Source organism: Diadema antillarum, unplaced genomic scaffold (assembly GCF_040938485.1).
Source record: "Diadema antillarum isolate AM-2024a unplaced genomic scaffold, OU_Dant_1.0 seq00000693_RagTag, whole genome shotgun sequence".
In the NCBI taxonomy this organism is placed as follows: Eukaryota; Metazoa; Echinodermata; class Echinoidea; order Diadematoida; family Diadematidae; genus Diadema; species Diadema antillarum.
In genome coordinates this window covers 712886-739490 of record NW_027271598.1, presented here as the reverse complement: position 1 = coordinate 739490, position 26605 = coordinate 712886, and positions in this window count along the sequence as shown.

Genomic DNA, 26605 nt, shown 5'->3' with positions numbered 1-26605 from the left:
TTTTTTTTCTTCAGAATTTACATTTCAACATACTTGTAGAAATTCACATGAAAAGATGTACACTTCACTGGATCACTTGAATTTGGTTTCAAATTATTAGACCAAATGCATTGGAAGTTTGACTATAAATGCAACATAGATGCCTGAAACTTTTGCCAAGCTTATGAAAATTACAATCTTTATCAAAATTCCTTAACCAAACTTAAAATGTAGGGCCCCTAAATATGATGAAAGAGGAGACTTTGCTATACAGTTAAATCAATGGGGACAAACAGTATTTGAATCGCAGCCATGAAATCTGGCTATGCAAATTTAACCTGGATTGTTGACGCTAGCTGCTCAGGAAAGTGACCTCTCTGTATCTATCTAGATTCTACATTTGCACATGAAATACTTTAAATTCTCAATACTGTGATGACAAAAAACTTACCACTACTTGCGATTCCCTGACTAATGACATTTGCTGCCTACTGCTGGGTCAGTTTTTAAGAAGCGATAAACTGACCCAGCAAATGTCATTTCGATTACGGCGTTATCATAATTTGACATAAATGAGAACTTAGAGAAGTTTTTCGCGGAATTATACATAGAAAAATAGGCCTACTTGTCGATGAAACGCAAAGGCCCTAGCAGTTAAAGATAGATTAGAAAAAGTCATTCCACTTCAATCATTGATTCATGTAATAGACTTCTAACGTTACTTACACATCATCTGGATCTGGATTCCTTGAAGTTGTTGACTTGGTCAGCTGGGGTTGCTTGATTGGCGTAAGCCGTGGCATTACAATTCCACCGTGCATGCCGTAACACGAATTTGCACATTCTAAATTCCTGCAAAACTGTTCATGATCATGCAACTCCAGCAAGTGGAAAGCAAATTTTTCATCGGCACGCTGACGCTGAAGCTTCCCCCTCTGCCACTGGTCTCTTACTTGTCCTAAGCAGGGAGGTGAGAGGAAACCTCCCTGTCCTAAGCATGCTAAGAACACGTCTCTCTGCGTTCTCCACTCGTCGATAGCGTCAAACAAGTAGATACGTTTTACTCGAGTTGGACGGCTGTTTTGATCTCCATTGTGAGGTTTCATTACTAAACCAAAGCCAAGGCTAATCCGAAACAGTACACACATACCACACACATTATTGATATTGACATACCGGTACCGACGACTTTATATCAACTTTGTTATGTTCCGATCCGGCCCAACATACTGTAACACAGCTGACGCAGCAGACAATTGCCAATGAGATCAAAACAACCCGCCATATGGCCATGAGCATTGCAACTTGCTATACATGAAGTTTAGAGTTTTAATATTTCTTCATCAAAGCATATTTATAAATACCAAATATTAAACAACGTAATATATGAATGATTTAAAATATTGTTATATAATATTTTCAGACATTTTAAAATATTATTGCTTAGATTGCTGAAATTGGCACCATAGTGCAAATAAACAGAGACTGCAGCCAGATACGTACATACGTACGTACACCACACAGCTCTACTGTTGTGTCGCGACGGGGACCCGTAGGAGAGATTTTCATGCACATGGCTGTTGTGCGGTTTTGTGCGTGCACCCATTCGGCCCCATTCGGTAGGTATTCGGGCGTCCATGTTGAAATTACAGTGGACGGCTCGCACGGCTCTCGTGCCCCATCTGGTTTTCGCTGGTGCGCTGCGTAGCGTCGTGTTCGGCATTCGGTACGTACGGGGGTACAATAACGGGAGGAGCAGCTTGTCGTGCTTTTCTACTGAGCTGCGAATCGCCTGCGACGACCGATTGCCTTTAAATAACTCTTAAACCATTCTAAGGGGGTACCGCGGATTCCATAGTGACACAATTTATAAAACAAGATTTCATGATCTATCGTGTCGAAAGCTTTAGAAAAATCAAGAAAAACTCCAATTATATGTTCAAAACTATCTATAGCATGAGCTACCTTGTCTATAAGAGTAAGTAAAGCATGGGTTGTGTTGTAATGTTTTCTAAAACCAAACTGAGAATCCGACAGAATGTTATGATTTGTGAGAAATTTTAATAATCGTGTGTAAACCACCCTTTCAAGAATTTTAGAGATTGAAGTCAACAAAGAAATTGGTCGGTAATTATTCACCAAATCTTTCTGTCCCTTCTTAAAGATAGGGACAACTTTTGCGACCTTCATCTTATTGGGGACTTTGCCATTGAATAAGGATTGACTGAAAATATATGTAGGAGGAGTAATGATTTCGTTTAAAACATTTTTTTAAAAGAAAATTTGTAATTCCATCATATCCTGAACTTTTTTATCGTTCAAATTCTTAATAGTATCTATAATTTCTTCTTCAGCAATAGGTTGAAAAAATATTGATTGAGAATTCCTATTACCTAAGTGTCTATAGAATTCAGTTGATGATTTCGGGATTTTACTGGCAAGATGTGGACCAAGAGTTGCAAAATAATCATTGAAAGATTACGCCATAATGACCGGGTCGTTAATCTGGCGGCCGTCCACTGAAATATATTTAGGAGGATCAGTATTATTTTTATGTTTGAGCACCTCATTAATCACCTTCCACGTACTCTTCACATCAGATTTATATTTAACAAACTGTCGGGAAAAATAATTTCGCTTGGCTATACGTATTATGGATGTCAATATATTCCGATAACGAACATATCTTAATTTGTTTAAAGGGGATGGATCTTTACGATACTTATGAAAAAATTTATTCTTGCGGTTAATGGACCTGAGAAGAGATTTTGTAACCCATGGTTGTCGTGGTACTTTTTGATAATTAGAAATGTGAGGTCTTCGGAGAGGAACACAAGAATCATAATTAGCAATTAAAATATTCATAACATTTTCAAAGGCTAAATCAATGTCGCTTTGACTGTATACGGTGGACCAATCCTCTGAACTTAATTTCTCCCTAAGTTTATTAAGGTTGGATTCAGACATTACACGAATACCTGGGTTGTGGGTGTGAGAAACATTAGCAGTCATAAAACTGGACACAAGGGCGTAAATTGGGAAGTGATCAGTGACGTCAGAAACTATTATGCCAGATGTAATGTCAGAAAATGAATCATTTACAAAAATGTTGTCAATAAGAGTAGATACATCATCAGTTATTCGAGTCGGTTTCCTTATAAGGGGAATAAAAGATTTCGACAACATAAGATTAAGAAAATCTGCGCATAAGGGATTATCACTGTAATTAAGGAGATTGAGATTAAAATCACCCATGACAAAACATGTCTTACTGTCAAAATAAGTGTTCGAGATAAGGCCGCAGAATAACTCTAAAAATTCAGAGCAGGGTTTGAGCTTGGGGGTCGATAAATCTCCCCAATTATAATATTACCTTTGTTTGGAGTTTTGTCCTCGATAAATACACTCTCAAATGTATCTGACATCACGCTGTATTTTTCTAAGAAGACACAGTCTAAATTCTGTGACACATAAAATCCGACTCCCCCACCTTTCTTCCATGTTCTATTATTTGTTATGAGTTTAAAACCGTCTATAGCAAGTAGCGAAGAGGGGGATGTCTCCTTCAACCAAGTTCCACTGAGCCCGATAATATTATATTTGTATTTTAATATACTCACAAAAGAAAGAAATTGATCAAAGTTTTTATTTAAGCTTCTGATATTAAAATGTGAAATAAAAAGTTGATTTGCGTCGGTATGAGTGAGTGAAGTAAGCTCATCCTCTGTGTGGTAGTGAGTGAATACATTTTGGACTGCTGTATCGCTACAGTCAAAATCCAGTCTTAATTCAGGAGTTTGCATACTTAAGAAAGTGATGATGTCGGAATCCTCACCCTCTTCGCTGTCTACTGAAATTACTGGTGTCATATCAGCAAATGACTGAGGATAAAGGGTGGCAACTGACGCGGCATTCGAGTTTACAGTAGTATTTGGATTCATCATTGTGACTGATACAAGGCAGGTGAATATGAAGACAGGCTGTAAACAGGAAATAACTGCTTAAGAACACATCTGCTGCTTGGTTTTATAGGGAGACAAGTGGGAGAACATTCACCCTGAAGATATATGGGAAAAGAATGTCCAATGGCCATACATAAAACAATGCATGCCAAAAAATTCAAAGGTAACTGCACCAGTATAGTAAGTAGGGAATGAGGTTGTTGCTAGGCTGTATGAGGCCAGAATTGCACTGAAGAGTTCAAAGAAGCGAATGCCAGAGCAAACAGACAACAAATAATTGGGGGTGAACAAAAACACCATAGCAACACATTTATGCATACACAATCATAACAGTTTGCAGAGGGTAGGCGGCAAATTACGTAGAGGAGTCAGAAGCACCGGGATGACACATTTTTGCATAAACATTGATAACAAATCACTGAGAGGAGTCGGAAGTACCGTGGTAACACGTCTTTGCATGTACATAACAAATAGCTGAGAACAGGTAGTGAATTGGTTTGCGAGGTCAAAAACACCGGAATAATGCATTTTTGGATACACAAGGATGACAGATTGCTGAAAGCTGATGACAAATTAATAGCGGTCGAGAGCACCGGCATAACACATTTTTGCATACACAATAGGAAGTTCATTAACACTGTTATGTAAATTTTTGTGAATTTCGCCAGGAGAGAAAGCACAGTGAGCGTGCATAGAACAATGTAAAAAGGTATACCGAGTACTGGTTCTTTACATAGTGGATATGGTAATACAGTTCTCTGTTCAAATCTAAACATACAAGTGGTTATACGTACGTTCAAAAGTATGCACATGGCACAATTGTGAAAAATCAAATTAATATATCCAGGTAAGACAGATTTTGATGTTGCGTACATGGAATGTATGTCAAGGCAAAATGCAAACACTGCTGAGCACATAACAAAATCTAAGTTCAAATGAAAATCAGTCGCTGTGTCGTGTGCGTACTTAAAGCGCACAGAAAGATACATAATCAATAACAAATTACTTACATACATGTCTTCTTTAGACCGTTTTCTCCAGATGTTACCCGCAGCCACCCCTCCCTCCCTTACCCTTGAAAAATCTCTTTGCAATCAAAGTACAGACCTCATTGCAATTTACTTCTTTTCTCATTACGTATAAATTATAATTTTGTTATCATTTTCATTGAATTGGGAAGAAAAAAGACAAAAGGTTATGATAGTTTCAGTCATAACACAGTACAGACTATTTCATGTCGGATATACTATAATCACAGATTGCGATAAAAAGCATATCACATTTTACATGTTTTTTCTTCAATAGCCGAGTATTGGGACATAGGCCTAATGGGAAAAAAGAGAGGAATTAAGAAACATTCTTCCTACCAGTAAACAGACCAAATCTGTTGAACAGTAAATTGGATCATTACTTTTCGATCACATAATTTAAACGTGTTATGAAGTCAGAGGTTAAGTTTCAGTCGTAGCATAGTACAAGCTATCTCGTGCTGGATATGGTAGTCTAAGATTACGAGAAAAACAATTTTCTATTCGCCGAATATTAGAGCAGATGTAGAAGAAAGACAGAAAATGTAGAGGAAGACGCTTACTTCCAATCAATATATATACCAAATCTGTTCTGCAGTAAACTTCCAAGTTCAATCATTGCCATTCAATCCCATAAACGTATAATGTGCGCACTGTTTATATTTAAAATCAATTCAACCAAAATGAATAATTGACTGTGTGAGCCGCGGCATCGGCCTCATACACTTCGTATAATTGTTGAGTGCTATGTATGAATAACATGACATAATGTTTGAATAACATGACACAAAAAAGAAGGAAAAGGAACGAACACAACTCGTGGTAGCTATTTGAAATTCGCGAGTGGTGCTACATCAGTGAGAATAAATTTACGTAGTTGGCAAAAGGATTCGGAATTGTAACTCAGAGGTGATAACAATAATAATGGGTAATAACGGGTACTTTGGAAGAAAGAAACACTAATGTAACTGATAAGAGCTTTGATGGGTACTAAAGCTTACCAATCAAGACGCAAGAGGTATTTTAACTTAAAGGAGCACATAGGAGCTGAAGATCACATGAGACTCGCGGCTTTCAGGTTCAGTCACGGTACAGATTCCACGTCGCAGAGCCTTTTTTTTTCCATTTAAGGAGTATTTCTGTGCCAGCTAGGTATATCTTGGTAGAAGCGTTTTTTTTTTTTTTTTGCTTTCTGAGGTCGTAGGCCGTTTTCGCGAGAAAGCTTCTCCTGGCTTTGAGGGCAGGGGGCAGATCCGTGCGGACCGTGATCCGTCGAGATTCCTGACCGGGACCGGTGTTGGCTCGCGGCTGGCTGTTTTGTCGCTGGCGCTGGTCAAACGATTCAAGAACACGATCCCTGTCGCGAATGTAGACGCACTTTGCAATTATGGCTCGTGGAACAGGGTCTCGACATGGGGCTCCGTTGGCCTGACCGGAAGCAGCGTTGGCGTTGTCGCGTCGGGGGAGCCGATGAACATTCACGAGGGCAATATTGGCGGCATCATCTGCGTTTATCCCGAGGTAGCAAAACGTGTCGCGAAGTGTGCGCTCAACATTTTCGTTTGGCGTTTCCTTTACTCCGTTAGGCTGCGTTCACATAGAAGTATTCGGTATTCGGTATTCGGTATTCGGTATTCGGTATTCGGTATTCGGTATTCGGTATTCGGTATTCGGTATTCACGGTATTCGACCGATACACCATCACCCGCACCGTCAACTCACCATCCCATGCAGTGAGGATTTCTTCCTCCTACATCCCAGCAAATCTTATTAACAATTTCTAAACTGCATCAGAATGTCAGTCTACATGCTTATTTTTGCTAAAGGGCAAATCCAGACCAAAAGTGTCATTATTTCATAAACGAGAGACGGTATACGCTGCAAGAAAATCGAACAAGCTCGATTCCCACTTTGCTATACTTTTCGCAGCTATTCGTACTTTCGAATAGTGCCCTCCTATGTGAACCGGTGTGAGGAAATCCTATCGTTCGATTCAAGCTATTCGCGTGCCCTCGAAAAACGAGCCCGAATACCCGAAAAGTATACTTCTATGTGAACGCAGCCTAAAAGAGCAGGTTTGCGCGACGGCAGTAAATCTCCATTGCCGTGAGCTTGTTATGGAGCTTGGTAATTTCGGCAGCCATCTTGCTTTCCATTTCTGGAAGCTTCTTGTTCTCAATCTCTATTATCTTGTCAGAGTTCATGCTTACGGAGTCTTCTAGTTCTGACAGTTTGGTGTTGATTGAAGCAACTTCTCGCGAAAGAACATCAAGTTTTGCGCAAACTGTAGAGGAAGAACGAGTTATACTTTGTTGTATATCCGCCAAGGTCAGGTCATCGCCGTCATCGCCGTCATCGCTCCTTGAGTGAGACTGATCGCCGTCGGCACGGCTGGGTTGCGGGGCGTGGGTGGGAACAGTCCGGTCTTTACTGGTAGCTCGGGTAAGGCGGGTCGCTATCTGCACTGATAATGCGCGTTCAGAAGTTGCAAATAAATTCCAGTTTTGGTGAATTTCAAAGCTTATGTTCAAAACTTCGTCGAAACAGGTTGAAACCAAAGTTACTTTTTGGCTTAAGGTGAAAAGTTATGCAGGAAGAGTCAAAAAATAATCCATGAAGTGGTGGTGAGGGAAAAGGGCGGTGGCTGCAGAACCAAGAGAGCTATGGCGGCACGTCCGTCTCCATCGAGCGCTTTTTGCTTATTGAATGAAGACGTAAAGAATGAAAAGGAATAGTGATAATGATAATATGAAACTATGGAAAATAAAGTAAAAGCAGAGTAACAAGCAAAGTGATATATTGAAACGTTCTAATCTATAAGTGATGAAATCTTCTTTTCATTTTATTCTTCCTTTCCATTTGATTTCCTATCTATTACAGAAAATATTTGTCTTTGGTGTTTCAACTGAGGTTAAAAGTTCGTAATTCAATTTTCATTATTTTGTTTATAGCCTCAAGTTTCATCTTTATGGCGAATTAAATTATATTTGCTGAAGAATAGCTTAGGAGGAAAGTAAATCCCCATATAATAGGCTTTCATGATTCATGTTTTCACAGAAGTGCTGGGTTTTTGTGTCTCGTTGTCGTATTCGTTGACTGACGGGAAATCAGAGGCAATGTATAAATTCGTACAGTTTTGGTTGAGATCTAACTTCAGGTTTTTAACATTTCTTGGTAAGATAACGAGAAAACTCTCATGAAATGTGAAAGAGCTTGTAATTCCAAGAGGAATTCAATGTTCGTTTGATGGAAATTGGTTTTGAAATGGCCGAGATATCCAAATCAGAGCGATCCTAATAACAGGTGGGGCCTACCTTTTATTACAATTGCTTTGTTTTACATTTTTTTTCTGGGATGTCTCAGCCATCCCAAAACCGATTTTTATCAATAAATTTTAAATTCTTCTTAGAATGGTATGTTCTGTACTATTTGAAAAGTGGTTTCTTTGTATCATACAAAAAGTCAAAAGCCAAATCCTAATCCCCACCAATACTTTCAATACTTTAACCTCTCAGATGCAAAACAATTTAGCCTTGGTGTTGATGACCAAGAGGCACACATACATAATACCAACCCTTGTGTAGTTCGTGAAAAATACCCAGTAGAGACCGGCCTGTCACCGGTACGTCTTCGGGACAAGGTCCTTCAGACAGTCAGATGACCCGTGAAGGACGATCACCGGCTAGCCACCATGTGACTTCTTAATCCAAAGCAGTCTCCCCATACGTTTCAGCCACTCTGTTGAACCCACAAATGTATAGAAACGCCCACAAAATGTACGTCATGTTCTTTGCATTTCTTTTCCACCCATGTGGCAGTGCTTCAGATATTTGTTAGTACTCAATTCATGCAAGTAGTTAAGCCCTTTAAAATGTTGTAAAAATTACCTACTGAATATTATTCCCTACCTATATCTATCTTGTTGCAATCAAACTTTTTCTATTAAAACTAAATTTTCCTTCAGTGAGAATAATCATAATCATTTTCCCAAAATACTTCCTCCCTTACTAGATTATAACAACCCCATAATTTCCTTAGTTTTTACCAATGTTTCTAACAAATCCCTATAAAATTTCGGTAAAGATAAAGTCAAACTAATATAGATGAAATGATTGCAAAAAAATATGAATTAACCTTCTGCATTTTTGGATTTTTTTTCAAAATATCGTTATCATTCCATTTCTTGTTTAACATAAATCAAATTGAATTGAATTGAATGAGTTCATTTCTTATCAAACTTGCCAGTCAAACAGCTGAATTTTGTCTGATTTACATGAAACGATTGAAATAACCTTTCATCCCAGATCACTTTTTTAGCATTAATAAAATTTGAAAATGCGTCATTTTTTTTTTACTCCCCCGTGATCATAATCTTACACCGAAACAGTTTTTTTTGCTACATTTTTGGTTTTCCTTACCAAAGAACCACTTCGAATTCATTGTATACCCACTTGGGGAAAATTGTGAAGGGGACCGAATATTCAACTTAGAGTAAATAAAAATTATCAATGACTTAATTTTGTGCAGTAATGTAAAATCTCGTTGCTTCACCATATTAGTTTCTTTTATTTTTTTACAAAGTATTTTTTATAATTCAAAATTTTCTTTCACATGTATAGACCCAGTTATATTCACCCCTAAAATCTTTAACATCTGTAACGTTTTTGCCCAAAGGTAAATTATAAACACAATCTTCACTGCTTTCCAATTGTAACGCTTTTTATTTTTGTCGACGGACAAAAATTAGATAGACCGGCAAAAGTGAGAAAGGTTCTCGGGGAATTGCGGAAGGAACAGAATAAGTCAGGCAGACAAGGATTGTACAATAAGGCAGTCTGGGGAGGGGGGGGGGGGGGGGGGCTTGCTTTATGTTGCAACGCCTTTTTATGTACGTTCACTGTATTATAATTGTTGTTTTACCCCAGTGTGCATAATGATAAGGACCACAGCAATATCATTTATTTTTTTTTAGTTTACAAAAGAGTCTCATCCGAACTTTGATCTCTCACGAGACTGGATTTGTTGTCCGACGCTTGCACTAAACAAACGTGATCGCCGAAACGACGCTCATAATCATTAATAAGAAGCAACCCGTTACTTTATTCCCTAGATAAGATATGGATATATGTTTCTTTTCTTTTTCAGGTTGACGCAGACTGAAGATGGCCTCTGCTGGATCACATTCATTTCACATTGCTCCACGAAGAACAGCCTACAGTAGTGTATTTTCGTCTCGTTAAAACGAATTTTAATTCTAACCAATAGAAGGGTTTCAATCACCTTGTAACGCTACTACGGTAAGTAAGATTCGACGCCGGCTTTCCTTGGAATAGAGAAATAGGTAGAGACACTGTTGTACTATGACTCCTTAATGTTTCAATATCAAGGAGGTCTGTTGATTCTGTCACCACACGATACACGAACTACCGTGGGACCTTAAAAGATTATTCATTTTTCATAAAGACCCCTGTGATATACCCGTGTTTATGCTCGTCACTTTGCACTACGAGTATTACATGCTTATCGTAGCAACGTAGGCTACATGGCTCTGCGTCATAACAAAAAAAAGAAAGACAATCCAGAAATTCGCCAGCAGCTTCTTCCTTGAAAGCGGGCGAGGACATTATAGTCCTTTAATTTACTCTTGACCTTCGCCCCATAGGTCCCCAAACCCTCAACCCAATTCCAAAGGACAAAACCGTTCTGCGGCCTCTGCCAGAGACATCTTAGCCCGAATTCACGAAGGTGGTACAAATGAAACCATGGTTTAAACCATGGACAAAAACCATGGAGCGCCAAGTGTCGCATGGAATGTGTCGTTACGAAATCAGTCATTTCGTCGATGAAATTATTATTTTGTAACGAAAAATAATGACATTTTGTAACTATCAAATGAACATTTCGTCCACGAAATGATAATTTCGATAACGAAACGGGCATTTTGTCGACGAAATGACCAATTTCGTAACGAAATATTCCGTTCGACATTTGGCGCTCTATGGTTTTTGTCCATGGTTTAAACCATGGTTTCATTAATTGTACCACCTTCGTGAATTCTGGCCCTAGAGTCTTACCATGTCGACATCCGCAGTGTTAAGGACACTTGATTACAGACCAATTTCAAACCGTCATGGTATCAATAATCATTACAAACTTACTACTATGGAGGCTTTGCTGACAGAGCTGTCAAATTTCGTGGCTAGTATCACACCTTATGTCGACTGTTTCAATTTCTTTCAGAGTGCGAAAACTTACAACTCGGATTTTAAGAGCCTCACCATGTCGTCGTCATCTAGACAAGGACGTTTGCAGAGAGATCCAGACACTGGCCAGTGGGTTCGGAAGAGGTGGAAGGAAGAGTCCAAGGCACAAGATCTTAAGGACTCTCCTTCAGAAGGGAACCCGGAAGAGGGCGTCCTTCAAACCATCAGTGATGCTGAATCGCGAGAACTGCTTTTAAATGGCAGAGGCGAACTGGTTGTATGGCGGAAATATGTAGATCGTATTGGAAGAGGCCGAGCTTCGATGGAAGAGCAATTGCTGTCCGTCCAGAACGACGTAGAGTCCACTTTTAGAAAAGCCTACATAGCTGGAATTGAAAGTGGTCCTCACCACGAAGAGTTCGACGAATGTGAAAGATCTACCAGCACTGGGGCAGGAAAGGTCAAAGCGGTTCGTAAAGGCACTGGTGGTGGCAAAGTACAGGGAGAAAGCTTTGATAAAAGTAGAAGAAAATTAATTGATAAGCTTGCTGAACTTCGAAAGACGTATAGGCGAAGATTTGATGAACTTGAAAAGAACGCTCAAAAGAAAGTACAAGACCTACAAGGAATTTTGCTTGAAATCGGAGCTCTCGAGGATGACAGCGGTAGCTTGTTGCATGACGGTCAGAAGATACTCTCACTATTGAAAGATACCACGGGCAAGGAACCTGATGAGGATGCACTGAATAATGTCTTGTCTTCCGTAGAGGGCGTCACATTTGTTAAGGGGGTCGGTGACGCATTTTGTGAAGGTCGGATTGACTGGGCTGGTGGCGAGTGGGTGATCGCTGGCACAATGTCTGTCCCGCAAAGATGGAGTTACCCCGATATTGTTGGCTGTATCAGCGAGGATGAAGTGGTTATGTACGGTTACCTTTTGAAGGCGTATGTGACAGATGTCAGCAGCAAAAACTTTCGTGCAGTTTCACCGACAAACACTGATTATGCTGTCATCGCATCGTGTGCTGTGCTTGACGATGAGCTGATAGTGTGTGGGGTGTGCTTGATGACAAGTAGCGAAGGTGCAGCAATGGAGAGGGTTGTCCGCTTGGTAAGCAGACAATGGCAGCCGGTCAAGGGCTTTGACCTTCCAGAGATCGGTGTGTCCAGCTATCCCCAGGTTGATGTCCTTGTTTACCAAAACAAAATCATTGCCTCTCAAGCTTATACTTCAAACATATACGTACTAGACCCCTCTGATGGAACGGTTCTCAACAAGCTCACTTTCGAATTCAAGGTGAGAATGCGCGACGTGCTTCCGTCAGGGGAGATCGTTGTCCAGCGTCATCCATTTAACAACACGCTCACGTTGATTAACCTGCAGGGCGCCACCAGGGAGATCTCACATTGTGAACCTATTGCTAACGTCTCTGCAGATCCTCTGACGGGTGACCTCTACATCTCCTGTGTTATTACATCTGTGTACCAAGGTCATAGTTCTCGCACGTGTCTGATATATCACATTCCAATGAAAGGTGGTGAAACGAAGAAGATCCTTTCTGCATATGTCGTGAGTCCAGATGTAGGTTTTATGCAAGTCGAGCAGAGTCGCTTAGTCTTTACGAATGCTGGCAAGATCGTAAGGTGTAATGAACATACCATATACGTATATCGTAAGACACTGCCCAGATTTTAGCTTGCCATGTATGTGCGAAAAGTAAACGCCAGGCACACAGTATTTTGCACTTTGAACACACTTAAAAACGTCACTACAGTCGATGAGTCAAAACCTCTGTTTGACACTTTTGATATCAGAAGTTAGCAAAAACCATAGAAATCTTTTAAAACTATTCACAGGACAGAGACCCAACATTTCGTTACCGTCCACATTTTGTTGTAATATTGTGACACTGAGTGGCCTATAGTGATAACTACGGAGAAGTGCTGGCTATTTGAATGTTCCATCAGATCTACTGGCACATTCACTCTTTTCCTCCTCTAATATCATGATAGTAAAACACAAAAGATCCGTGGTAAGTCCTCATGAATAGATGACTCGAAATCAAACAAACTATTAAAAAACATCCAAGCACGAGTCCCTTTATTGTACTGCGCATATTCAAAGTGAATTCATCAGTTAAAGGGATAGGAAAACTTTGAAGGCTACAATTTATATATAATTGAGATGCCCTCATAGGATTCATAGTTGGTGTAACATAGCTGCTTATTCATAATATGTGACAAGACGTCATATGATGAGAAAGGAACATTGCTCTTGCCATAAAACAAACTCGACGATAAGAAAGGAACACGAATATTGAAGAGTTGCTCCTGAGGTCAACAGTGCTGACAAGAAGAAGACATAATTATGAACTAGGAAGGAAAAGGAACAAAAGAAAACGGTAGTAAAAAAATCCCCCCCCCCCCAAAAAAAAAGGAAGAGCATAATATAAGGAAGGAGGAAACTAAAGAGAATGGTTTGATATCGAATAGATGAGGTTCCGTGACGGTTAAAAAAATGCGATTGCCTGAGGGGCGAATAGAAATCACGTGTGTATTAAGTCTTAATATGTGCCATATCCCCACACCCAACTTAGTCGATTGCGTGCTAAGTTCGGAAAATAATTCAATTCAAACTCCCAAATTTGCCTAAACCGACCAATAAATTGCCAAAATCCACAGTATAAGGAAAGCGTTTCTCGTAATTCCAGTCTTGTCACATTAGCTTTCATTTTGTGTGATGATTGACTATCAAACGCTGTTCTCTTCTGGATTTGCGGATAAAATTATTAAGTTTCTATCTATTTTTTTTTTCTGTACGCAAAAGTCATGCGTCTACAATAATAAAGCTACTGGTCATTTGACAGAAAAACAATCATAGATTTGCCATACAATATTTACATCAAAGCGAAGGTCGGCATTTTCTCCACAACTTTTGCTTATTACGTATATCAAGACATTCGAGCAACTTTTGCTTATTACGTATATCAAGACATTCGAGCAACACTTGATGCTGAAGTGCTGACTGGGGGAAATCTTACTACAACTCATTCTACTGAGAAAGACCACACGCTCAACAGTTTTGACTTGGCATCAGAGGAAGAAGTGAGAAAGATTATTGCTGGTTCCCCGCCTTCTTCTAGCTCACAAGATCCAGTTCCTACATGGATTTTGAAAAGACACTTACATCTTCTTCTCCCAAGCATTACACTGATGGTGAATAGATCGCTTGAAACAGGCATCTTCCCCAGCTCATTCAAACAAGCTGTCGTTCGACCTCTGCTAAAGAAGCCCAGTTTAGACCCCGACGCTCTCAATAGCTACAGACCAGTGTGCAATCTCAAGTTTATTTCAAAAGTTTTGGAAAGAGTCGTAGCCCAGCGTCTTCAAGAATATTTGGAACTGAATGATTTAAGTGAACCACTTCAATCTGCTTATAAAAGGCATCATAGCACCGAGTCTGCCCTGATTAAAGTCCATAATGATATCCATCAAGCACTTGACAAGAAGTAAGCTGTTTTCTTGGTGCTCCTTGATCTGTCAGCAGCTTTCGACACCATTGACAAGGATATTCTTATCACAAGGTTTCGTTCAATAGGTGTGAAAGGATCTGCTCTTGCATGGATATCTTCCTATTTGTGTAACCGTTCGCAGGCAGTCAGGATCAATGAGTGCATGTCATCCTTCGCTGAACTTCTGTATGGTGTCCCCCAAGGGTCTGTTCTGGGCCCGTCATTCTTCAGCATTTATGCAAGTCCTCTCGCAGAGATCGCAAGGACCCATGGCATCCATATACATCTTTACGCTGATGACACCCAGCTGTACAGCTCATTCGATCCATCTGATCCTTTAAGTGAGGCCTCTACCAGACATAGACTTGAAGCATGTATTGATCATATGAGGGCTTGGATGATACGGAACAAACTCAAACTGAATGATGACAAAAGTGAATTTATGATAATTGCATCAAAACATCTGGCAGCAAAGGTCCGTAGTCAGTCATTACGAATTGGATGTGTCAATGTACAATCTGTGTCAAATTGTAGGAATCTTGGAGTTTATTTTGACCCTGAAATGTCAATGGCGACACACATTACAAACACATGTCGATCTGTATATTTGCAACTACGCAATATTCACAGTATCAGAAAATCCTTATCAAACAAAGTTGCAGCCTCTGTTATTCATTCGTATGTTTTGTCACGTATTGATTATGGAAATGCATTATTGTTCAAGGCTTCATCTTACCAACTGGCCAAACTACAGCGTGCTCAGAACTCTGCTGCTCGGGTCCTCAGTGGAACATCTCGCTTCTCCAGCATTACCCCAGTTCTAAAAAATCTTCACTGGCTACCAGTATCCAAGAAGATAGAGTTTAAAATTCTTCTTCATACATGGAAAGCAGTACATTCTTCAGCTCCAAAATATTTGCAAACCCTTGTTTCAGAATACGTCCCTGGCAGAAATCTCCGTTCATGTAATAGTAAACAATTAACAGTTAAAAGAACAATCTCGACTCTCGGAGAAAAAGCCTTTGTTTCTGCAGCCCCATCTCTCTGGAACGCTCTTCCACTAAGGATCCGATCAGCAGAGACCATTGAAACATTTAAAAAGCTTTTGAAATCACATATGTTCGTATCTTGTTTCGATTGAATTTTCAACGAATTGTTCATTGGTGTGTATATCTCTACCTATCTCTTTCTTCTTTTTCAACCTTCTTATGTGCAATTATGACTACGATGTATGCTATTCTTTTCATAATTACGTCCCTCTGCGCCTCAGAATAGGATACTAGATCGAAGGCGCATTACAAATGCTGTACTTATTATATCCAGGGTAACAAAAATCTCTAAAATTACATAAATTTTGAAAACGGAATGCTTTCCCAAAGCATGACTATATGTTGCTGTCTCAGAATTATAAGGCCCACAGGGGTTACATTATGGCACATACTGTACTCTCACAGCACGCTCTGTACACTGTAGAGCGTGAGGTACGTCCGTGGTCCGCATACCCGGCTGCCTTGCATTGAAATCGCACGCTATGGTTGGACGTGGGATGTAGCCCTTACGCCCTTGCCCCCCCCCCCCCCCCCCCCCCCCCGCATAAGCAGTTTTTGCCACTCAATCAAGCCATGGCATGATGACGTCATCGGAACCTTGTCTGTAGATTCATCGTCATGTAAATATATTCTGATAATAGACTTTTAGTGAAGATTGCCTTTGTCGTTCTCTCGTGTTCTTCTATTTTTGTCTATTTTATGGAGGGGTTGTTAAGTGAATGTTACCATGCAGAAAAGGATGCGTATATGCATTACACGATATTCTAACATAGCCATGTCAGTTTGAACCAACAGGAAGCCGAGTGGCTGAGGTTTTTTGGTTGAGTGTTATGATAATGCTCCCATGAATATCATGTGGAAAAGAACACACAAACAGATAAAAAAACAACAACCACCACCCAAGCATGCACACGTTTTGGGAATTTAATATGCTGCTACTGTTTAGAAATCTGAATAGTTGTCAGAAGGATTTACAAAATAAATGGAGATAAGGGTAAGCTGTGATGCTTATGTGACTTTATTCAAACTGCAAATACAAATGCAAACAAACCAGATTTGGATTGTTATTCAAACAGTTTGCAAGTAGGCCCTGCTGTCTGTATACACATGTGACGTACTGCAAAACAGCTGGATGATTTTCATCAAGTTACACAAACGTACCAGCTTCAACCAAACACCAGCTCCTTATGCACTTCAATTCTGTATCTCAAGTGAATATTAACTATGCATTCACCTATGTTGCTCATTTTACTGCAGCTTTAAATCTCTTTTCATATATCCAGGTAACACCATTTGAGCTTATCATTTTGTCCTTCTAGCAATAACTGCTGCATTGTATAGCGTATAAATCACTACCGAGCAACTGCTATTGATGACCGTTTATGACTGAATAAACAAACACCCAAATTAAATCAAATTGTCTCTCACTTGACTGTTCATTCCTTGAACTCACAGGTGTATTAAAATCCTATCCATATTTTCATATGCACTGAAACCATAGACAGCATAACGAATCTGCCATCCATCTTGACCTTTGTGACCTTAACAGTCATTTCATCCAAATATGGTTGCCAGACGTGTTCAGAGATTATTGGCTGTCTTTAATTGAGATTTATTTGCAATATTCATACTTGTTCAATGTATATCGAAAGAGTTCTATAGTTGATACAGTTTTCCATGATGATGAGTTATTTTTGGAGTGTCTTGGGATCAAAATGTTTAAAATACAGACCACTTTTCATGGGTCGCCCTCCCCGTTCAGCAGCGGGCGTAATACATATAGGTGTACGTGATTGAAAATTTAATGTGGAAAATGCAGTTAACAAGCGAGCCACACTCGTGCAATATTCAAGAATGCAATGATGATGAAATATTTTCCGTGTATACTGATTTTTTTCTACTTTTTGATAATATTTCACTTTTTTTCCTGATCCATATATTTTGTGTGTATGTAAAGCCTGCATTTGGACTTAGAATTGACACTTATATCAATATACGATTTACATCGACAATTGTATATTTAGCTGGAAACCATCTTCGTTTTTTTAAATGAAGGTGCAATCTTAAAACACTTTTAAAAAATAGTAACAATGAGTTAAACATATATATATATATATTTCTTTTTTGTGTGTGTGATATTGATTGAGATTATGCATCTAGATAATCGATTATTTGAAAATAATCTTTATTGTTATTGAATTATTGATATGTGAAATATAAATGAATAAAATGCTGGACCAAATATAACGGATGACAGCTTACTTCAACTGTAAGCCCATTCCTTTCATGGAGTTGCCAATAATGATGCATCTTATTTGTACTTCTTGACACCACTTAACATGTTTGACATCAAATCTGTCTCAGTAATTCAACAACATACATTGCATTTCTACATTTTCCATTCTGATAACAATTCACACTGTCCCTATATGGCATTTTAAACCAAATTATGACTGCAGAAATTCACCACTGGATCTTTGTAATCAACCTGTTATATACATCCAAGTTTGATATCGGTGTCCGAACGCCGCCATTTTGGTTGTTCAATAACTCAATGTGTGTACACAAATATGAAGATGAGTTCAACTGAGTTCGTTTTCAGTTCCTTTGGGAACTCATCTATTTCCCTCTCAAATTGCACTCTTTTCTACTCTACATTAACCTTGCTTTGTGTGAGAAACAATTACTTTTGTGGCGGGACAAAAATAAGCATCAATTTGTGAACATAAACGCGTGAAACAGGCGGGTTATTCAAACACTGTTCCGGTGAGAAACGGGGCCGACTTCAAAGTCTCGGATTTACAACGTGTCGACTGACCTTAACCCAATTTTCACACCTTGCGCTAATTGAAATGGTGCTGTCTGCAAACAACAAGAACAACAAAACAAATAAACAACCAAACAAACAAACAAACAAACACCCCAAAAGAAAGAATGTCCCATTCCTATGGTAGTTTCAAATCTAACATTAAAAACGGGGATTTCTGCTAATTTCGCTTCGCGAGACATTATCAATGTACACGAACTATACGTCTGGATCCTAATGAACCACTGAAAGAGTATACTCTGTTCTCACAATTCTCTTAGGGAAAAGCATACACTGAATCTCAAGTCAGATGTTAATAAACTGAAGGAGCATGTGCAATCAAATACTATTCGCTCCTCTTAGGAAAATAATCCCTCCATAGCTACACACTCTCCAACGCTAACAAATCCATTTTGCTTACCCAAATATCATAATTATCATAGTAAAAATGTCAATAATGTCGTAATCAAATCAAAATGTTCAAAACCTGAGATGGTTAGCGAAATTCACAACACTTAAATTACAAAGCTTTCATAAAAAACAGACAAACAACAAATCAGCATTTACAAAAAGATGGCATTTGCACATCTACATTGCATCTTAATTGCATTCGCCAAGTTTCAAATCGAATACTCATAAACGGAGGGAGCTGTCACACCTCTTTTTTTTTTTTTTTTGCTTTTATGCAGTATGTATTACTGGCAAGTCATCAATGATAAATTTGTAGAATACAAATTACTAAATGACTTAATTCAGCATGTCACAAAATTAACACGAAAGCATCACAATTACACACGTACTAAGTGTAAAAATAGTTTTGACAGGTAAGCTTCTATATACACGATAAACACGATTGAACGAATCATAAAGAAGATGGTAATATGAATTTAAACATTCTCATTCATTAAAAAAAGCACATTTTCTGTAATTGCTACTATAACGGGATGGTATGTGAAGTGACTGTTCATTACGCGAGTCAAATTAAAACAATCATTACCTACAATTCTCATTTTTAGTTTCACTGTTTTGTTCTTGTACAGCAAAACCAAAAATTGACAAAGCATTCTCATCCATTAATACCGAATAATCTATATTTTGTGAATGTCTTCTCCTTCTAACGTTTGGTTACTTAAATACTAAGTGCACACAATAATCACACGTGATCTTGCCATTAATTCATTTATTTCATTCTTCAGGTAAAAAAAAAAATTACATCATATACACAAGTATAACATGTAGAGCGGCGACAATAATTTACATTCATATATACAGCAGTGTATGTAGAGCGATGACAATAATTTACATATTATAGTCCCAATGGTTTAATCACCCAAACACCTTTGATTGAATTTATAATAGAAGAAGGTACATGATAAAAAACAATACTCTTTGTATCATCTTATACGTGCTGAGCAACGTCCTGAAACTTTAAATGAGATTTACCCACTTTACACAATGTGGTAAATACCCGCTTCATTAATCAACCAATCAATCTATCAATCAGTCAATAAATCAATCAATCAATCAGTCAATGAAAGATAACGATAAAATACGGCATTTGTTTTTATTGTAAGAGCAAGAACAGAGTGTAGGGAGGAGCCCTACATAAGAGCAGATACGAATTTACAGGTTTTTCACAATTTGTAATTATTTCTTAAGAGTCAAAAAGTAGGTGTTGCAGCTCTTCCTCTCCGTTTCCCATCTCCAGGGGAATATTTTCTACTCCGACTATCTACTTCCCTAATATCAGCTATTGTAACTGGTATCATGGCATTGAATGTAATCATAGCTAACAGGTCATTCTGACTGAGTTACTATGTGCTATATGTTTGTGTAACAGTGATACAAATAAATCTGAATATAGATTAATCGCCCATTATCAAGAGTATGGATTTTTTCGATGGGAAAAATGAGAAAAAAACAAACACACTTTTATCATGACCGGGATTTATCAAAAACGTTTCCGTGACTCTAACATGACGAGAATTCGGGATTACATGTGATCATAGAAAAAGCAATGACCACCCTCGACAAGATAAGGTCTTCAGTACCACCTAGTTCATCCCTTGTTATGGGATACAACACTGAAGTAGGATTGTCCGAAGTGTAGTCTCTGGTGACCACCACACCGTCTTCCTGCAGCCAGTACACTGTGTCGTAGAACAGGCTTACATCTTTCATAATGCGCTTGTCTCCGGCACCGCTCTGTGTGCCATTGAGGGGGAGCGAAGCTTGCCCCGATCTCCCCGGAGGCAGGTCAGTGTAAAAGCCTGTATTGGTCCCATTCTTGTCAATATAGAGCAGTCGACCACCTGTTACACGGAGCATGCATTCGTGAGATATATGAGTATGATACTTTGAAGTTTACAGAAAATGAGGTGATCAACGTGTAACTAAATATTGAGAATGCCGAAGAGTCTTGCAAATTATAAAGCAGTCTTCATAGATAATGCCGGCATTTCACGAAAGTTTGGTATGAAATGTCAATCTATACTGTTCTCCTATTCATTCCAAGTAACAGTGAAGTTTGCAGACTCATGACAATCGATAATTATCTTCAGTAAGTGCTGTTACCATATATTGCATGTTTTCATGTGAACTTAAGTACGAAGTAATGACTGCACTGAACTTGACAGATACAAGTCATTATTTTCATATTACTCACAACTCCTGTCGATTGCCAAGCCAGTGATGAAGGTGTTATTTGGTGTGCTCAGGGGAGTGCATTCAGCCCCGTCTTGAAGGCCGTTACAGCTTATGTTTTCGAACCATCTTCTCGTCCAATAAACATTTCTAAAAAGCAACAGAAAAACAAAATCAAGATAATTTCCATCAGAACTGTGTATACATCAAAGAATAAGTGCGAAATCAGTGGCGAATGTGAAAGTTACGTTATTTACCATGTGCAGATGAAACAAAAACCCAGCTTCAGTGCTCCACAATAGTTCTAAAACGCGAGTAATCGATAGAAACAATCTATGTAGAAATTTCATTGAGTATCATCAATGTTAAGTATTGTTAGAAAAGAAGATTTGAAGAGTAATCATAATTAAGACGTTGCTAGATTAAATCATCTACAGTTATATTTTTGCAAAAAATCGTGATATGTCCTCATAGTTTAGGCTTCATTGCGAAAGTTTCACATGGTAGGATGTTTTGGAATACAACTGATGTACACCTATGCATCAATATCTTAAACATTTAAAAAAAAAATTCTTATCCCAATGTTAAACAGTTCCCTTTAGGGAGATAAAATAAAAGATGGGTATATAAGATAAGCAATCACTTTTCGTTTCGTTAGTTTGCTTGCTTCATGTGTAAAGCGTTTTATATAAAAAAAAAAACCATGAGAATGAGGCCAGCGCGAGAGGAAGAAATCAGGAAAATATGTTAAAGTAAAAACAAAAATATAGCAGCAATGAATGGTAATATTATAAAGCTTGGTTTAAGACATCCTTTCTGTATAAGCGAATACGCACAGGATAATACATAAGTTCCTACATAATGTTTTTCAAGTACATCATAGATATTAAAATCACTTTCTGACCGCATAAACGTTAAATAGTGAACGTTAAAACGTCAAAGGGGATGGCTAGTAACTGATCAGTGGGGATCAGTGCTGCTGGGGGATGATTGTTCCAATCCTTGTGCGATTCATTTAATAGTACATGATGTATCTATTGTTGTGAGAAAATTGTTTGCTTCAGAATAGGCTCATATTCAAGAAATGTGCAATTTTATGTTTCCAGGTTAGTATGCCTGTACAGTGACGGGGCGATTAAACTGCACATTACTTGAATATGAGACCATTCTGAAGCAAATAATTTTCACACAACAATATATGTATATATATATATAATGCACTCTTAAATGAACCCCACAAGAATTGGAACAATCATCCCACAGAATTCCCACTGATTCCCACTGATCAGTAGCTAGCCATCCCCTTTAAAACGTTAAGACTATTCTTACCCATTGTAAAGTACAAATGTAAGGGTGGGCTGGTCAATCTCGCCTGAGAGGGCTAATACATCCGTCTCCTCACCGTCTGGGTCAATTGACATGTTGGTGAGTTTGCTATTGTACATCACGTAAAGCGTCCTTGGTGAATACGTTATGGCGATAGCGTTTGGGACTAAAACTGAAATGAAGTAATCAAGAAATTACAATATGTTCATTTGACCATAATTCCATCAAGACATGATTTTTGGTAACATTGCTATATTAATGGTTGTCACTTTATTCAACAATTTGTGCACTGTTGCACGTTTGCATAGAATTCAGATTTTTTTGTTCTGCATCGACATCATATTATTTCACATGACAGAATGAAAAAGTATCTTTTTAATCCGTTACATTTTTTATTTTTCAAAAGAAAAAAATACGTCGTACCAGAAGTACATGAAAACGTATGTGGAAATACATATAAAACAGTCTGAGAACAGAAAGGGGAAGATACTATGTGATTTGCGCTATTCAAAATAGAACGTAAAGCGGTAATTTGACTGCTTTATTGTACAACAAACCTTTAGCACGTCCATCTGTCCTTTAACTCAGTCACACCAACAAAGGCCTACCCCGCACGGACCATTTTCTCTGTTTATTTGCAAAACATACATGTAGCTCCCAGCGACAAAGTAACAATGTCTTGAATATGAATAGAGAAAATTAATTTTGATTGTGTGTTGCCCTTTTTGGGGTGACCAAGTTATAGGACAGGAAGACATGTTAAAATTTTCGGACCACAAACTTGAACAGTTTTGATTCGCACTGTACATGAATGAATATGCTTGTGGAGCTGCATTCACAAGGGTGGTTAGAATTATGACCTAAGATTAAATTGAATTCATTAATGGAATATGAAATAGGTGTGTCTTTGACATGTCCGTATTCAATGTGCGATTGTTTTCGACGTCTACCGGCGTATACCGGTCACGTACATTTACGCAGAAAAAATAAGCACAAACCATGGTCTAAATTTAAACCACTTTCGTGAATTCGGGCAGTGCATTACAGTATATAGTCCGTAACACAAAACACTCTGCTTACTGCTAGTATTAGTAACTCGTTCTGGAGCCGTGTTCAGAAGATCGGAGCGCCAAACGCCAGATGTGCTGGCCCAATAAAGTTTCCCACTCTTAACGTCATAGGATATGTCGAACGGAATTTCCGTCATATTGAAAAGCACGGCGAATTCGAGTGTTTGAAGGTCAGCAACCAGGATCCGCATGTTGCGTTTGTCGCTGACAAATATATTCGGGAGAGCTATTGGGACAATAAAATCATCAGTCTTAATTCTTTTTAAATCTAATCAACGTATACAATGTCAGTATGATATCATCTATTTCCAAAACTGAGTTCTTGTACCTAGTACATATGAACAGGATGACCTGTTTATTCATTATTTATCAATTTTGCATTTTTTACGCAGGGCAGCCCCATCACTGGTTTCTATTACAAATACACTGTTATTATCATTTATTTATTCATTTATTTTTTTTTTTTGGGGGGGGGGGGGGGGGAGGGGAGGGGGAGGGGAGGGGGCCTACAACAGGAAAACAACACACAACAGTTAATTCAACATACACAAAGTAATATCATTCATTGAGTCCTAAATCATGCATTGAGTCCTTAAAATACATTATCTTCTAACGCGGGCTAATTTGTGACATTAACAATCCTGAAAGACAACTTGGTATCAAGTTTAGACAGAATGTTGAACTAGTGTCATTTTTTGAAATATTCTTCTTCACTTTAAGCCCTTCATAGACCTCAATACAATTTCGATGTCCGAAAATGTTCCTACATCCCGACACGAAATTTGCGTTTTCTCAATACAAATCGTACGTGCAATACACCATTTTGGTGATATTATTTCCTTTACTTTTATTTCCAACACTCTTCCTGATGGTTGAGGCAAATATCAAAGAATCAATTTGACGAGAACAAACAATGATTAAAGACAGTGATTCACGCCTTCTCTTATTTCATGATACACCACATGAAGACTAAGTCTCTAGAAATATCATTGGGATGTGCATGACGTGAGCGAGCTCCAGTTGAACATACTAGAAGCCCATACCCGTCTGGCATTTCAACCCGTTGTATCCCGGTAAACAGAGACATGAGTACATGTTGACTGCATCCTGACATGTTCCTCCGTTCTGACACGGATCGCTGTTGCACTCGTTCCTTTCTGTAGAGCAAAGGAATACCACAACTAATATTAAAATCTATATAGAATATAAGAATGAAGTAACAAAAAGATGTATATGATGACAGAATCATATTCATATCATGATAATATAATGTAAACATACGCAAGATTTAGGCTTAAAAGTTGGTTGAAGACAGTTTGTTTCTACTTTACGTTTTCGTTAACAGATTATAATTTGCTACTTTCCGAATGCAGACCCACCACTCTGACACCTCGACCCAAAATAAGCCGATAAGCACAGGCACGAGTACATGTTGACGCCGTCCCGACACGTTTCTACGTTCTGACACGGGTTGCTTTCGCACTCATCGATATCTGTACAGAAAAGGAAATTGACATGAAACAAATAAAAAGGTTAATGAAGAGGTCATCAATGTAGAAATAAGAAGCATGGGAAAGCAAAAACAGATATGTCTGTGCTAATCACACATAAAGACACTACTCCTTGAACTATCAGATTCTAAGTTGTTTGAATTCTATTTGTTTCATTGTTAATTAAAACAGAATGGTAAAGAACTATGAATATATATATATATATATATATATATATATATATATATATGTCATAGACTTTAGTTAAGATGCAAAAACGAAAGTCGGTTGAACCAGATTTGTTTATTGAAAAATGCTATTGTACTTCCCGAATTTCGACTCACCCGTCTGGCAGTTCAACCCATTATAACCAGGTGAACACTGGCATGAGTACATGTTGACTGCGTCAAGACACGTTCCTCCGTTCTGACACGGATTGCTGTCACACTCGTCGTTTTCTGTAAAACAAAAGTGATAATGAACTGAATTACAGCAAAGAAAGTAAATTGGAATGAGAAAAAAATCATTAAAAAAAAGAATGTAAAGGAACGCAAAAAACAAACAGACTTGTGAAAAGCAAATAATGTATCATCTTAGTCTTTGACCTTACAGATTCTTATGGTGTAATTTCGAGCCTTCTCTATAAGTATGTATAATACATGGATATATATTCATATAGTTATTATATATATAAATATACGTATGATACAGATCATATACGTATATACGTATATGATATGATACAGATCTAGACATTAGTAAATTGTTCATGAAAAACTAATACATTTTGCGGACAAACGTGAATGATCAAGGGTAACATAACTATGATATTAATCTAATAATCCATCTGGTCCGTTATGATAATTTTGTTTCATTTTAACCAATTGTTCAAAAGCATGATTTTATTGATTGTCATGAGTAATAAAACAATAAAAACATTATTGTGTGTCGGGGCCTCTGTTCATTCCATAATTTTGAGTTGAAGGTATATTGCCCAGATATTTATTTATTTATTTATTTTTTTGTAGCCATTGTCACTATCCGCCAACGCCGTTTGATTCTGGTTAGGAATATATATATATATATATATATATATATATATACATACATACATACATATGTCATAGACTTTAGTTAAGATGCAAAAACGAAAGTCGGTTGAACCAGGTTTGTTTATTGAAAAATGCTATTGAACTTCCCGAATTTCGACTCACCCGTCTGGCAGCTCAGCCCATTATAACCAGGTGAACACTGGCATGAGTACATGTTGACTGCGTCAAGACACGTTCCTCCGTTCTGACACGGATTGCTGTCACACTCGTCATTTTCTGTAAAACAAAAGTGATAATGAACTGAATTACAGCAAAGAACGTAAATTGGAATGAGAACAAAATCATTAAAAAAAGAATGTAAAGGAACGCAAAAAACAAACAGACTTGTGAAAAGCAAAAAATGTATCATCTTAGTCTTTGACCTTACAGATTCTTATGGCATAATTTCGACCCTTCTCTATAAGTATGTATAATACATGCATATA